The sequence below is a fragment of the Solanum verrucosum genome, unplaced genomic scaffold, assembly GCF_900185275.1.
Source record: "Solanum verrucosum unplaced genomic scaffold, falcon-dt-bn FXZP01000187.1, whole genome shotgun sequence".
Lineage (NCBI taxonomy): Eukaryota > Viridiplantae > Streptophyta > Magnoliopsida > Solanales > Solanaceae > Solanum > Solanum verrucosum.
In genome coordinates, this window is record NW_026020413.1 from 111,786 (window position 1) to 125,280 (window position 13,495).

A 13,495-nucleotide genomic window follows, 5' to 3' on the forward strand; every position below is an offset into this window, starting at 1 on the left:
AAGAGATTGACATTCCTACTTGGAAGTGGGAAGTGATCAACATGGACTTCATCATATGTTTACCTCGTACTCGCAGACAACATGACTCTATTTGGATGATTGTTGATAGGGTTACTAAGTCTTCTCGCTTTTTGGCGGTCAAGACTACAGATTTGGCGGATGATTATGCCAAGATTTACATTAATGAGATTGTGAGGTTGCATGGGGCTCCTTTGTCTATCATCTCAAATAGAGGTCCTCAGTTTACCTCTCATTTCTGGAAGTCATTTCAGAAAGGTCTTGGTACTCAGGTTAATCTTAGCACAACATTTCATCCCCAGATGGATGGTGAGGCAGAGCGTACCATTCAGACCTTAGAGGACATGTTGAGAGCTTCTGTGATCGATTTCAAGGGTAGTTGGGATGATCACCTTCTTCTTATTGAGTTCGCCTACAACAATAGTTACCATTCCAGCATTCAGATGGCCCTTTATGAGGCATTGTATGGGCATAAATGTAGATCTCAAGTTGGTTGGTTTGAAGTAGGTGAAGCAGCCTTGATATGACCAGATTCAGTCCTTGATGCTATGGAGAAAGTGCAACTCATTAGAGATAGACTTAAGACTGCCCAGAGTCGCCAGAAGTCTTATGCAGATGTGAGAAGAAGGGAACTAGAGTTCCAAGTTGATGATTGGGTTTTCCTGAAAGTGTCACCTATGAAGGGGGTGATGAGATTTGGTAAGAATGGGAAGCTCAGTCCCAAATATGAAGGCCGTTACCGGATCTTGAAAAGGATTGGCAAAGTGGCTTATGAGTTAAATTTTCCAACAGACCTAGCAGCAGTGCATCCAGTCTTTCACATTTCTCTTTTGAAGAAGTGTGTGGGTGATCCAGCATCCATAGTGCCATTAGAGAGTGTGTCCATGAAAGATAGTCTCTCATATGAGGATGTACAACTTGAGATTCTCGATCGTCAGGTTTAAAGGTTGAGAAATAAAGAAGTCGCTTCAGTCAAGGTTTTGTGGAGGAGTCAGTCTGTAGAGGGAGCTACTTTGGAAGCAGAAGTAGCCATGAAGTCCAAGTATCCTCACCTCTTTCCTTCTGATTCCATTCCAGCTTGAGGTAATAGTTCCTCATCAGTTTTTCAGTCATTCATGCATAAATTCAGTCTTAGAATCCTGTTCCTTCAGTTTGTACTTGCATTTTCAGCGTATTTGCATGTCCTTGGAACTCAATTTAGTCAGAAATTCAGTTCCTAGTGTTTAGTGGTAGGGATTGCAGCCCCCTCCCTCTATTTCAGCTAGTTCAGTCTTCATTCGAGGACGAATGGTCCCAAGGGGGAGATAATGTAACACCCTGTATCCGAAAATAGACCAGATTGTAGATTTTTGGTGTTGCAGGTTGCACTCACGGCACCATCCACGGACCGTAGGAGGACCCACGGTCTGTCGTGCAGGTCCGTGGTTCGTGTCAGGAAACTCCCCCAGAACGCAGTCAGAAATTCAGCCAAGTGTCGACCCACGGCCGGACCTACGTCCGTAGGTCAGGTCACGGACCGTGGTTCGTGTTTGTGGATGGATGCCCCTAAAGCCCAGCTTTAGTCCCGATTGATGGTTGACCAGCATGGACCGTCATTCGATGCATGGTCTGTAGGTCTGACTGTAGGTGAGGGTAGCAGCCAGTTAGATGAAAATTGTGATTGGGTCAACTTCAGATGGTCATAACTCTTATCACAAAAGGAATTATGTGTCCCTTGACCTGTGATATGATAGATAATTGAATCCTCTTTTCAACGCCACCGAGTTTGCTAAAATATGACCTCCGAGTAAAAAGTTATGCTCATTTTAGCGAAGTCCTGTCTGGAATACTCGACCGACGACTCCAATCGACGGACCGTCGATTGACCTACGGCCCGTCAGTCCCGTCCGTCGGTCACTCCAACAGCAATTAAGTCAGGGGTCTTTTGGTCTTTTGCTATTTCATTTAACCCCTAAGGTACGCCGTTTAGACCCTAAATCATGAGGTTTTAGTCAGTTTAAGCCTAGAAACATTACTAGAAGTTATCCAAGTCAAATCAATAATCAAAACTTAGAAAATTAGAAGCAAGAGAGGAGAAAAAGGTCAAGAACCCTAGTTCAAGAACGCAATAAGGTTCCATAAGTTCCAGCCCTGAAATCGAAAGATTTCTCCGTGGAATTTGTCATCAAGTATGTGGGATTTCACTAGTGGGTTCCTTTCGCCCATTAGGTCCCTAGAATTCAGTCAGATTGTTGATTCCATGATTATGAACAGACTTAGGGTTTCTAGAATGTCAACAGATTATCAGGAATTAGTTATTTAAATATTTCAAATAAGATTATCTTGTTATTTCTCAGTTTATTGCATGAATTTCAGAACCCTAGCTATGTATTCCTTTAGTTCTTGAATTACACATGTAGGTCAGATATGTCAGTTATTCAGTTATACATGCCTCAGTTATTAATGCATCATTATCAGATTAATTGTTGCATTCTCAGTTTGCTTGTTCAGTTTTGAGCTATCCAGTATTTTACAGAAATTCAGTCATAACCAGTTAACCACTTAATTCATTGGGAGTAGCATAATACCGAGTTGGACTAGGGTTTAGCGTACCCATATAGTCCAAGAACTACGAGCCACGTAGGTGTAAGTCCCCTATGTGGGCAACATCAGTTTAGTGATCATGCCAGCATGCCTCTATACCTCTGGCAGGGTATATTGGGTCCTCTCGATGGGGCGTATACATCGGACTCCACATTTAGCTCATATGGTTTTATTGTCGGTTATTAGTAGCTCCCACAGTTCAGTCAGACTCTATTGCATTGACCACATTTACAGTTCATTCAGTATTCAGTCAGCTTGTTATAAATTGGTCATTACATTCAGTTAGCTTAGTATTCAATATCTATATCATGTTTAGATTATTTCATTGCTTTATTGCTTTGTTCGGTTATATGTTTTTTCAGCTTTACTCTATCTTGCATGCTCAGTACCTTTCAAGTACTGACACATATGTGCGCTACATCTTCTCGTGATGTAAGTTCAGGTTCTCAGCATCCATATCACGCTTAGATCGATTCTCGATCTTCAGTTCAGCAGCATCAGTGGTGAGTCCTCATTCTTCGAGGACTAGTGACATGTTTATCTTTATTGCTTTTAGTCTTTAGTTTCAGTTTTGCTAGACCTAGTTGGGGCATGTCTCAACATTTCTAGTCAGTTTAGAGGCTTATTTCAAACATAGATAGATTCAGCTTAGTATTGAGTTAATATCTTCCTTGTATTAAACTCATCAGTTTTCATTTATCTCAGTTATAGTATATGTGTATTCCCCATCTTTTCATCTTATTTATGATTTAGCTTCCACACAATTTCTATTATTCAGATTATATTTAGAATGCTCATGATCATGCCAACAGGGTTAGCTTGGGATCACTTGTGGTCCTAGGTCCCGTGTCCACGTCTCGGGGGTAGCTCGAGGCGTGACATGGCTAGATCGAAGGAAGCATAAAAAGATTATGCTAAAGGCCACATGGTTAATTTGGACCAACATAAAAATAGATTCACACGATACTATATCGTATCTCATATTATAAAGAAGCATATCAACATGAAAATGGGTACTTAAAAGAAGAAGAACTACAATATTGAATAAAATTTTCAGATTTTGACTAGTGACTAACATAAAAAAAACGGACCTACACTTAAAAGAAAGACAAAATTCAAATTTTTTTTGCAACCCCATTTCGGGACAGGCCCACGACATCCTAATGAACTAATAATAAAACTGAAAATAATAAAAGAGAATCCTCCAGAAGCAAGGAGTCTCACCACAAGACTCTGAGTGCTCAAACTGGATCAACGAGGCGCTGGATGCTGATCCTGGTTACTGCATCTGCATCATAAGACGATGCAGGCCAACTGGCATTAGTACATTGAATGTACGAGTATGCGAGTTGGAATGCTAAACACAACTTAAGCTTGAGAAGAATCTTGAAGGAACACTTACCATGGCTTTACTCAATTCCTAAACAAATCAACTCAATATAAAGCAATTAAACACATGTAGTATATATGTAGCTTGTAAAACAGTGGAAAACAACTTAGTTTGTTAAAGAAAATGTAATAACAAACTCAACTTTACTTATATAATAAAGTAATATAGTTTCTGTGGGAGATTCTCTAACCAACAACCACCACTATGAGCCTAAATGGTGATACAACGTCTTGTCCACGCTGCCAGAACTGTCCTATACTTTGCCGTCATATAGAATGCTTAACTTAGTGGATCCACTAGCGTATGCTAAAAGAATCTTAAGGAGTCATCTAAAAAGTATGATCCGTTACTACCCATGATGGCTACATGGTTTATGGAGACTTGAGTTAATACGAACTCGCATCCCCATATCGGTGCTCAATACTACTCCCAAAATATACTTAGCTCATATGTTTTTAAAACAAACTTCTTTCTTTGATTTGAGATAATTACTCAAAAACTTAGCTTAAAAACTCTCTTGGAATCGATGTTCCCTTTCTTGCTCAAATGTGAAAACATTTTAAACTCTTTGGGAATACATAGTCCCCATATACTTCTTTGAAGAAATGAACTTCAAATCTTTACTCTTGGCTTAACTTAAAACTTAAGTCTTAGAACAAAGTTAAAACGTTTGTGAAAGAGTTTTGAAAACTTTAAAGAACTTCTCTTGACTTGCTTCTTAACTTCTAACTTGACTCTTAACTTTCCTTGAATTGAATTATGGATTCAAGGATTGTGATTTGTGATAGGAAAGATCTCATGATGTTTAGGAATGAATTTAGATAGCTAAACATGAGAAAAGATAAAAAAAATTCACTGTCTGAGGGTGGGTCCGCGACGCGGAGAAACATTAAAATTTTTGTTTCAAAAATAAATATTGAGGTAGAATGGTCCGTGATCGCTCCGCAATGCGAAACCATTTTTCCCAAATCTAGGGAGCAGGTTTGCGATGCGGAGGCACTGCCCAGATTTATCTGATGGAGTTGTTTTCTTCGTTTTACCACTCTAAACCCTCTAAACTCCATGGGTTCTTTCCCCAAACACTTAGAATCATCTATACCCTCAAATAACATCATATTCCACTCGAAAACACAACTAATAATGTGAATCAATCTCAAGAAAACTCCAACAACACAACCCACACGGATTCAAACGAACTTCATCAAGAATTTAAGGGATTTAATTTGAAATCAATATGCTTTGTTGAAATTGACCAAGTTGGGCGCGTGGGTGAACTAACCCAATGCTATGTGATCTCACATACCTTTTAGGGATCACCCCCGACGAAAATCACAAGTTAAACTCAATGAAATCGACGAATCTTGAACGTTCTTCTCCTTTCTCCTCTTTTCTCCTCTTCTCCAAGCCCTAGCGTAAAATTCATTTTTCTAAACTAACTAAAATCTGATTTTATCCCAATTAAACTCCTAAAAACGAATTAGAATAATTAGGTAAGGAAAAGACTAAACTACCCTTCCAAAATCCGGATTGAACTTTCCTTATTCCAACAGACCAACTTCCAAAGGGCATAACTCAATCATACGAACTCGGAATCACACAAACTCAGCGGCGTTGGAAAGATCATTTCAAGAAATGTCCTACCATATCTGGAAGTAAACCTAAATCATCATGAGCTAGAAGTTATGGCCGTTCGAATTCGACCAAAACTCAACTTATTCTAACTTAACAAAATTTCCAGATTTTCACTCTTTCCAAAAATGACTATTTCCAATTATTGGCTTCTTCCTAGTTATATCAATTTTGCGAGATGTTACATAATGGAATCAACAATTCATACTTTCATAGCATACAAAAGTTCAATATTGAAAAAAACATGAAGAGTTTCACTATGCTTTTTCTTTTCTCTATAACAATGTTTTTAACTTTGTTTGACCATGAAACTAGGTATGATTTTTTTATTTGATGCATATGAAATTATTTTATCAATAAGTATGTGTTCAGATATATGTTTTCATTATTCATTTTTTTAATCATGTTGATTTATGTGTAATCTTCTCATTATTTTGTATCAGGTGATGATACTAAATTTTGCCTAGGAACTTTTACAACTAATGATGTATGTGATAATATTAGTTGTGGAAATCTAGCTCTATTTCACTAGCCAGCAAGTTTGATACCTCATGATTGTGTTTGTACTGCAGCAGGAAGCAATCAAAGCCTTTGTACTTGTCAAATTCGTTGTTAAACAAAATTATGCAATAAAAGTGGTTATTATTGATGTTAATTGAGTAATCATGCATGTCCATTTAATGATTGAGAATAAATAAAAATAAATAGATATAAAAAATTGAACAACATTTTTTATGAGTGGAAAAGCTTCACTTTAAAAGTTGTGACATCAAAATAGCAATTAAAAGTTGAACAATATTTTTTCCCTTCAAACAAGCGTCATTAATAGAGCAATTTTGTAATTTTATCAAACCAATGTAACATATAAAATGACACATGTCAAAACAATGTAATAATCGATTATATAAATTATTATTATCAGATATATTTACTTGCCTTTTGCATCTTCAAAATTAAAATGGATAGATAAAGTTGATTGTTCAAGAATATCATTAGGTGCCCACTTAAATGACCAATAAATTTTATCATTTTTGAGAGTAAATAATCAACATAAAATTTTAGATCAATATACAATCTATATATATAATCATTGCGAAATTTATTTAACAACTTTGAAAGATAAATTTTGTTATTTAACTGCATCATTTTTTGTCTCAAACACCATTAAAGTTACAATTTCAAAAGGTAAGTTCGTTTTCTTATTTTTATCTACTAAAAATAGAAATTAGCGACGAATAAATTATGTAGTTAAACAAAAAAAATATTTCTCATATTTATCGATTAATTAATAAGATATTATAAGTCACAAGATATTTAGTGACAGATTTGAGATAAAGTTTGTAACTAATATCATTTTATTTTTCTATTAATATTAATGTCGAATATAGTGGTAGGTGGAAAGTAATTTTAACCATTGAATAAAAGTTTGGGGTTCGGGCTTTGAGGATTAAATAACATCTGATAGGGCGTTTTACCCCCAAAATGATACTTTCTGACTCAAATCTACATTAGTTGGATGGAAAATGGGTATCAAACAATTTGTGAAAGAAAAAAAAACTTCCTATAACTATCCACAAATTTATATTTTATTTTACTTTTCAAAGTTCGAATAAATGGCATTTCCTATTAAAAATATTTCAACCAGATTATGAATTTTAGATTTAACATTCTTTTTTATCCATTAATATGTGGAAGTTATATTTACCATTTGGGACTTATTTGAGAGGTTTATGTTGGGGCCCAAAAGGAAAAGTGTGTTTTGAACAAAACAAAACCATTCTCGATAGCATCAGATTTAATGTTGTTATAAGCCTTCGTCTTTGTAAGAAAATAAGTCTTAATTATGTATGTGGAAATAATATGGCATCATGGTGTAATAAGGAGCCTCGCGATATCTTCAATTTGTGATCGTGGATGACTCTATCATGATCACAAAGGGAAATAATGTCATGAAAATAAAAGTGAATATCAAAAAAATTTAATTCATTTCAAGACTTTTGCGGATTTTGAAGCTCCACCTAGGACAATTATTTTCTACCTGAGTTCCTAAATCAAATCTCTAAATCAATCCTACGAGTCAGTCCTACGACCCGTCAAACACTCTACAGTTCATCCTATCAAGTCGTAGGTCCAATATTTAGAAACTTAATTTTCCAAAACTCAACTTTGGTCTATGACTTCCTTCCTATGACCCATAGGAATTCCTACGGTTCGTAGGTTGTACTCATAGAAACTTGCATTAGTCATTTTTTCTGCATTTTTCTTTCCTTTTGGACATATCAACTTCCGAAGTTTTTACAGAAAAAGACTCAAATATTCTTTAAAATAATTGTATGGCAGACCTACCATTGCAACCTACAACTTATAGGAATTCTTACAGACTATACTTGTCAATCGTAGTTTGAGTGACTGGGCCTAAAATTCATGTCACTTCGATGAGACCTTCCGACGGTCCGTATACCCAAACCGCAGAACTCAAATTTTACCCCAAAATTTCACCAAGTTTGGATTGCTTCTAAGGAACCTATCTACAGTCTGTAGAACATCCCACGACCTGTTCTAGTCAAAAGTTGATCAAGTTATTGGGATTTCAAATTTCTCAAAACATGACCCACTTCCTACGGATGTACTCTATGGTCTGTAGAAGCATTTACGACCTATAATGTGGATCCGTAGAACACAACCAGTAGCTAATAAGTGAAATCTTTCCTTTTCCAAATTCTGAGGTGTTACATTTAGTTATGTATAATATTGATTCAAAAATTGAATATGTAAATTTTAATCTAAATAAAATAAAATTTTAATCAAAATATTTGTAATAGATATTTAAAATAGGTTCTCTCTATAAATTAATATTAGTATTAAAAGTACATTGATACATACCATTTTTTCATAATTTGACTCTTAAAAAAGTACTTTTTTAAAAAGAGATTAGTCAAACAAAATTTTCTTATCAAAAGCATTTTTCAAATGAATTAGCCAAACACAAATAGATTTTTTTCTAAAGAATTTTTTTAAAAAGTCATTTTTAAAAAGTGTTTCTAGAAAAAAACAGTTTATAGCATACACTGAAATAGGCTCTAGCAGCATCCTATCCCTGGTATTCTGTTAGCAATTAATTACATAGATTTACTAGCTTTATTTCAACATATCATAAACTTATTTGTATTTTATGACAAGTAATATGTTTTGACCAGTAATTTAAAGATACAGATTTACTAGCCTTATTTGAACTAGTACAATAAATTCATTTATATCTTTTATAAAGTAATTAAAATTTACAGATTTATAAAGTTTATACTAATTAATATGATAATTTCATATCTTCCTTCAGCCCCTATATAAGAGTCCTAAATGGCATAGACAATTCATAATTTGATAGCATACAAAAGTTCAATAGTGAAAAAATCATGAAGAGATTCACTATGCTTTTTCTTTTCTCTATGACAATATTTTTCACTTTGTTTGACCATTCACTAGGTATGATTTTTTATCCGATGCATATGAAATTATTTTATCAATAAGTATGTGTTCAGATATATGTTTTTATTATTCATTTTTTTAATCATGTTGATTTATGTGTAATCTTCTCATTATTTTGTATCAGGTGATAATGATACTAAATTTTGCCCAGGAACTTTTACGACTAATGATGTATGTGTTAATATTAGTTGTGGAAATCTAGCTCTATTTCACTGGCCAGCAAGTTCGATGCCTCATGATTGTGTTTGCACTGCAGCAGGAAGCAATCAAAGTCTTTGTACCTGTCAAATTCGTTGTTAAACAAAATTATGCAATAAAAATGGTTATTATTGATGTTAATTGAGTAATGATACATGTCAATTTAATGATCGAGAATAACTAAAAACAAATAGAAATCAAAAGTTGAACAATATTTTTTATAAGTGAAAAAGCTTAACTTTAAAAGTTATGAGATCAAAATAGCAATTAAAAGTTGAACAATATTTTTTCCCTTCAAACAAGTGTCATTAATAGAGCAATTTTGTAATTTTATCAAACCAGTGTAACATATAAAATGACACATGTCAAAACAATGTAATAATAAATTATATAAATTATTGTTATCACATATATTTACTTGCCTTTTGCATCTTCAAAATTAAAATAGATAGATGAAGTTGATTGTTCAAGAAAGTCATTAGGTGCCCACTTAAATGACCAATAAATTATATCATTTTTGAGAGTACATAATCAACATAAAATTTTAGATCAATATACAATCTATATATATAATCATTGCGCTATTTATTTAACAACTTTGAGAGATAAATTTTGTTAATTAACTACTTAATTTTTTGTCGCTAACCCCATTAAAGTTACAATTTCAAAAGGTAAGTTCATTTTCTTCTTTTTATTTACTAAAAATTGAAATTAGCGATGAATAAATTATGTAGGTAAACAAAAAAAAATTATTTCTCATATTTATCAATTAATTAATAAGATATTATAAGTCACAAGATATTTAGTGACATATTAGCGATGAAGTTTGTAACTAATATATCATTTTATTTTTCTATTAGTATTAATATCTAATATAGTGGTAGGTGTAAAGTAATTTTCAACCTTGACTAAAAGTTTGGGGTTCGGACTTTGAGGATTAAATAACATCTGGTAGGAGCGCTTTACCCCCAAAATGATAATTTTCTACTCAAATCTACATTAGTTGGATGGAAAATGGGTATTAAACACTGTGTGAAAAAAATAATATAAACAAAAAAACTTCCTATAACTATCCACAAAATTATATTATATTTTACTTTTCAATGTTCGATTAAATGGCTCTCCTATTAATAATGTTTCAACCCAATTCTGAATTTTAGATTTAACATTTTTTTTATCCATGAATATGTAGAAGTTATATTTACCATTTGGATCTTAAATGAGAGGTTTATGTTGGGGCCCAAAGGGATGAGCATGTTTTGAACCAATAACCCATTCTGGATAGTATCAAATTTTGTTTTTCTTAATGTTGGTATAAGACTTCGTCTTTGTAAGAGAATAAGTCGTAATAGTGTATGAGGAAAAAATATGGCATCATGGTGTAATAAGGAGCCTCGCGATCTCTTTAATTTGTGATTGTGTCTAACCCCATCAGGATCACCAAGGGAAATAATTTCATTAAAATAAATAGTGAAAATCAAAAAAAATTAATTCATTTCGAGACATTTGAGGATTTTGAAGATCCACCAAGGACAATTATTTTCTGCTTGAGTTCCTACGTCCAAATCTCTAAATCAATCCTACGAGTTAGTCCTACAACCCGTCAAACTCTCTACAGTTCGTCCTATCATGTCGTAGGTCCAATATTCAAAAACTTAATTTTCCAAAACTCAACTTTGGTCTACGACTTACTTCCTATGACCCATAGGAGTTCCTATGGGTCGTAGGTTGGACTCGTAGAAACTTGCTTTAGTCAATTTTTTGGCATTATCTTTCCTTTCAGACTTTCCAACTTCCGTGGTTTTTACAGAAAAAAGACCCAAAGACCCTTTAAAATAACTGTAAGGCATACTACGATTTCAACCTACGGCTTGTAGGAATTCTTACTGACTATACTAGTCAACCATAGTTTGGCTGACTGGGTCTAAAATTCATCCAACTTCGATGAGACCTTTCGACGGTCCGTATACCCAAATCGCAGAACTCAACTTTTACCCCAAAATTTCACCAAGTCTAGATTGCTTCTACGGAACCCATCTACAGTCTGTTAAACATCCCAGGACCTGTTTGGTCAAAGGTTGATCAACTTATTGGGACTTCAAATTTATCGAAACTTGACCCACTTCCTACGGATACATTGTACGCTCTGTAGAAGCATCTACAACCCGTAGAATGGGTCCGTAGAACACAACCAGTAGCTAATAAGTGAAATCTTTCCTTTTCCAAATTTTGAGGTGTTACATTTATTTATGTATAATATTGATTCAAAAATTGAATATGTAAATTTTAATCACAATATTTGTAATAGATGTTTAAAATAGTTTCTCTCTATAAAATAATATTGGTATTAAAAGTACATTGATACTTACCATTTTTCATAATTTGACTCTTAAAAGCACTTTTTAGAAAAAGATTAGTCAAACAAAATTTTCTTATCAAATGAATTAGCCAAACACAAATAATTTTTTTCTAAAGCATTTTTTAAAAAAGTTTTTAAAAAAAATGTGTTTTTAGAAATAAAAAGTTTTTTGTAGAAACCGAAATAGGCTCTAACAACATAATATCATTTGTTTTCTATAAGCAATTATTACATAGATTTACTAGCTTTTATTTCAACATGTCATAAGCTTATTTGTATTTTATGACAAGTAATATTTGATGACCAGTAATTTAAAGATACAAATTTACTAGCCTTATTTGAAGTAGTACCATAAATTCATATATATATCTTTTATAAAGTAATTTAAAAATTACTAATTTATAAATATTATACTAATTAATATCATAATTTCATTTCCTTCAGCCCCTATAAGAGTCCTAAATGGCATCGACAATTCATACTTTCATTGCATACAAAAGTTAAATAGTGAAAAAAACATGAAGAGTTTCACTATGCTTTTTCTTTTCTCTATGACAATATTTTTCACTTTTTTTGACCATTCACTAGGTATGATTTTTTTTCGATGCATATGAAATTATTTTATCAATAAGTATATGTTCAGATATATGTTTTCATGATTCATCTTTCTAATCATGTTGATTTATGTATAATCTTCTCATTATTTGGTATCAGGTGATGATACTAGTTTTTGCCCATGAACTTTTACGACTAATGATGTATGTGCTAATTTTAGTTGTGGAAATCTAGCTCTATTTCACTGGCCAGCAAGTTCAATGCCTCATAATTGTATTTGTGCTGCAGCAGGAAGCAATCAAAGTCTTTATATCTGTCAAATTCGTTGTTAAACAAAATTATGCAATAAAAGTAGTTATTATTGATGTTAATGGAGTAATCATACATGTCCATTTAATGATTGAGAATAAATAAGAATAAATAGAAATTAAAAGTTGAACAATATTTTTTATGAGTGGAAAAACTTAACTTTAAAAGTTGTGAGATCAAAATTGCAATTAAAAGTTGAACAATATTTTTTCCCTTCAAACAAGCGTCATTAATAGAGCAATTTTATAATTTTATAAACCAATGTAACATATAAAATGACACATGTCAAAAAAATGTAATAATAAATTATATAAATCATTATTATCACATATATTTACTTGCTTTTTGCATCTTCAAAATTAAAATAGATAGATGAAGTTGATTGTTCAAGAAAGTCATTAGGTGCCCACTTAAATGACCAATAAATTATATCATTTTTGAGAGTAAATAATCAACATAAAATTTTAGATCAATATACAATCTATAGGTATAATCATTGCGAAATTTATTTAACAACTTTGAGATATAAATTTTATTATTTAACTGCTTAATTTTTTGTCGCTAACACTATTAAAGTTACAATTTCAAAACGTAAGTTCATTTTCTTCTTTTTATCTACTAAAAATAGAAATTAGCGACGATCAAATTATGTAGTTAAACAAAAAAAAATTCTCATATTTATCGATTAATTGATAAGATATTATAAGTCACAAGATATTTAGTAACAGATTAGCGATGAAGTTTGTAACTAATATCATTTTATTTTTCTGTTAGTATTAATTTCTAATATAGTGATAGGTTGAAAGTAATTTTCACCCTTGAATAAAAGTTTGGGGTTCAAGCTTTGAGGATTAAATAACATCTGGTAGGGGCGTTTTATCCCCAAAATAATACTTTCCGACTCAAATCTACATTAGTTGGATGGAAAATGGGTATTAACACTGTGTGAAAAAAAATAAAAAAAAAACTTC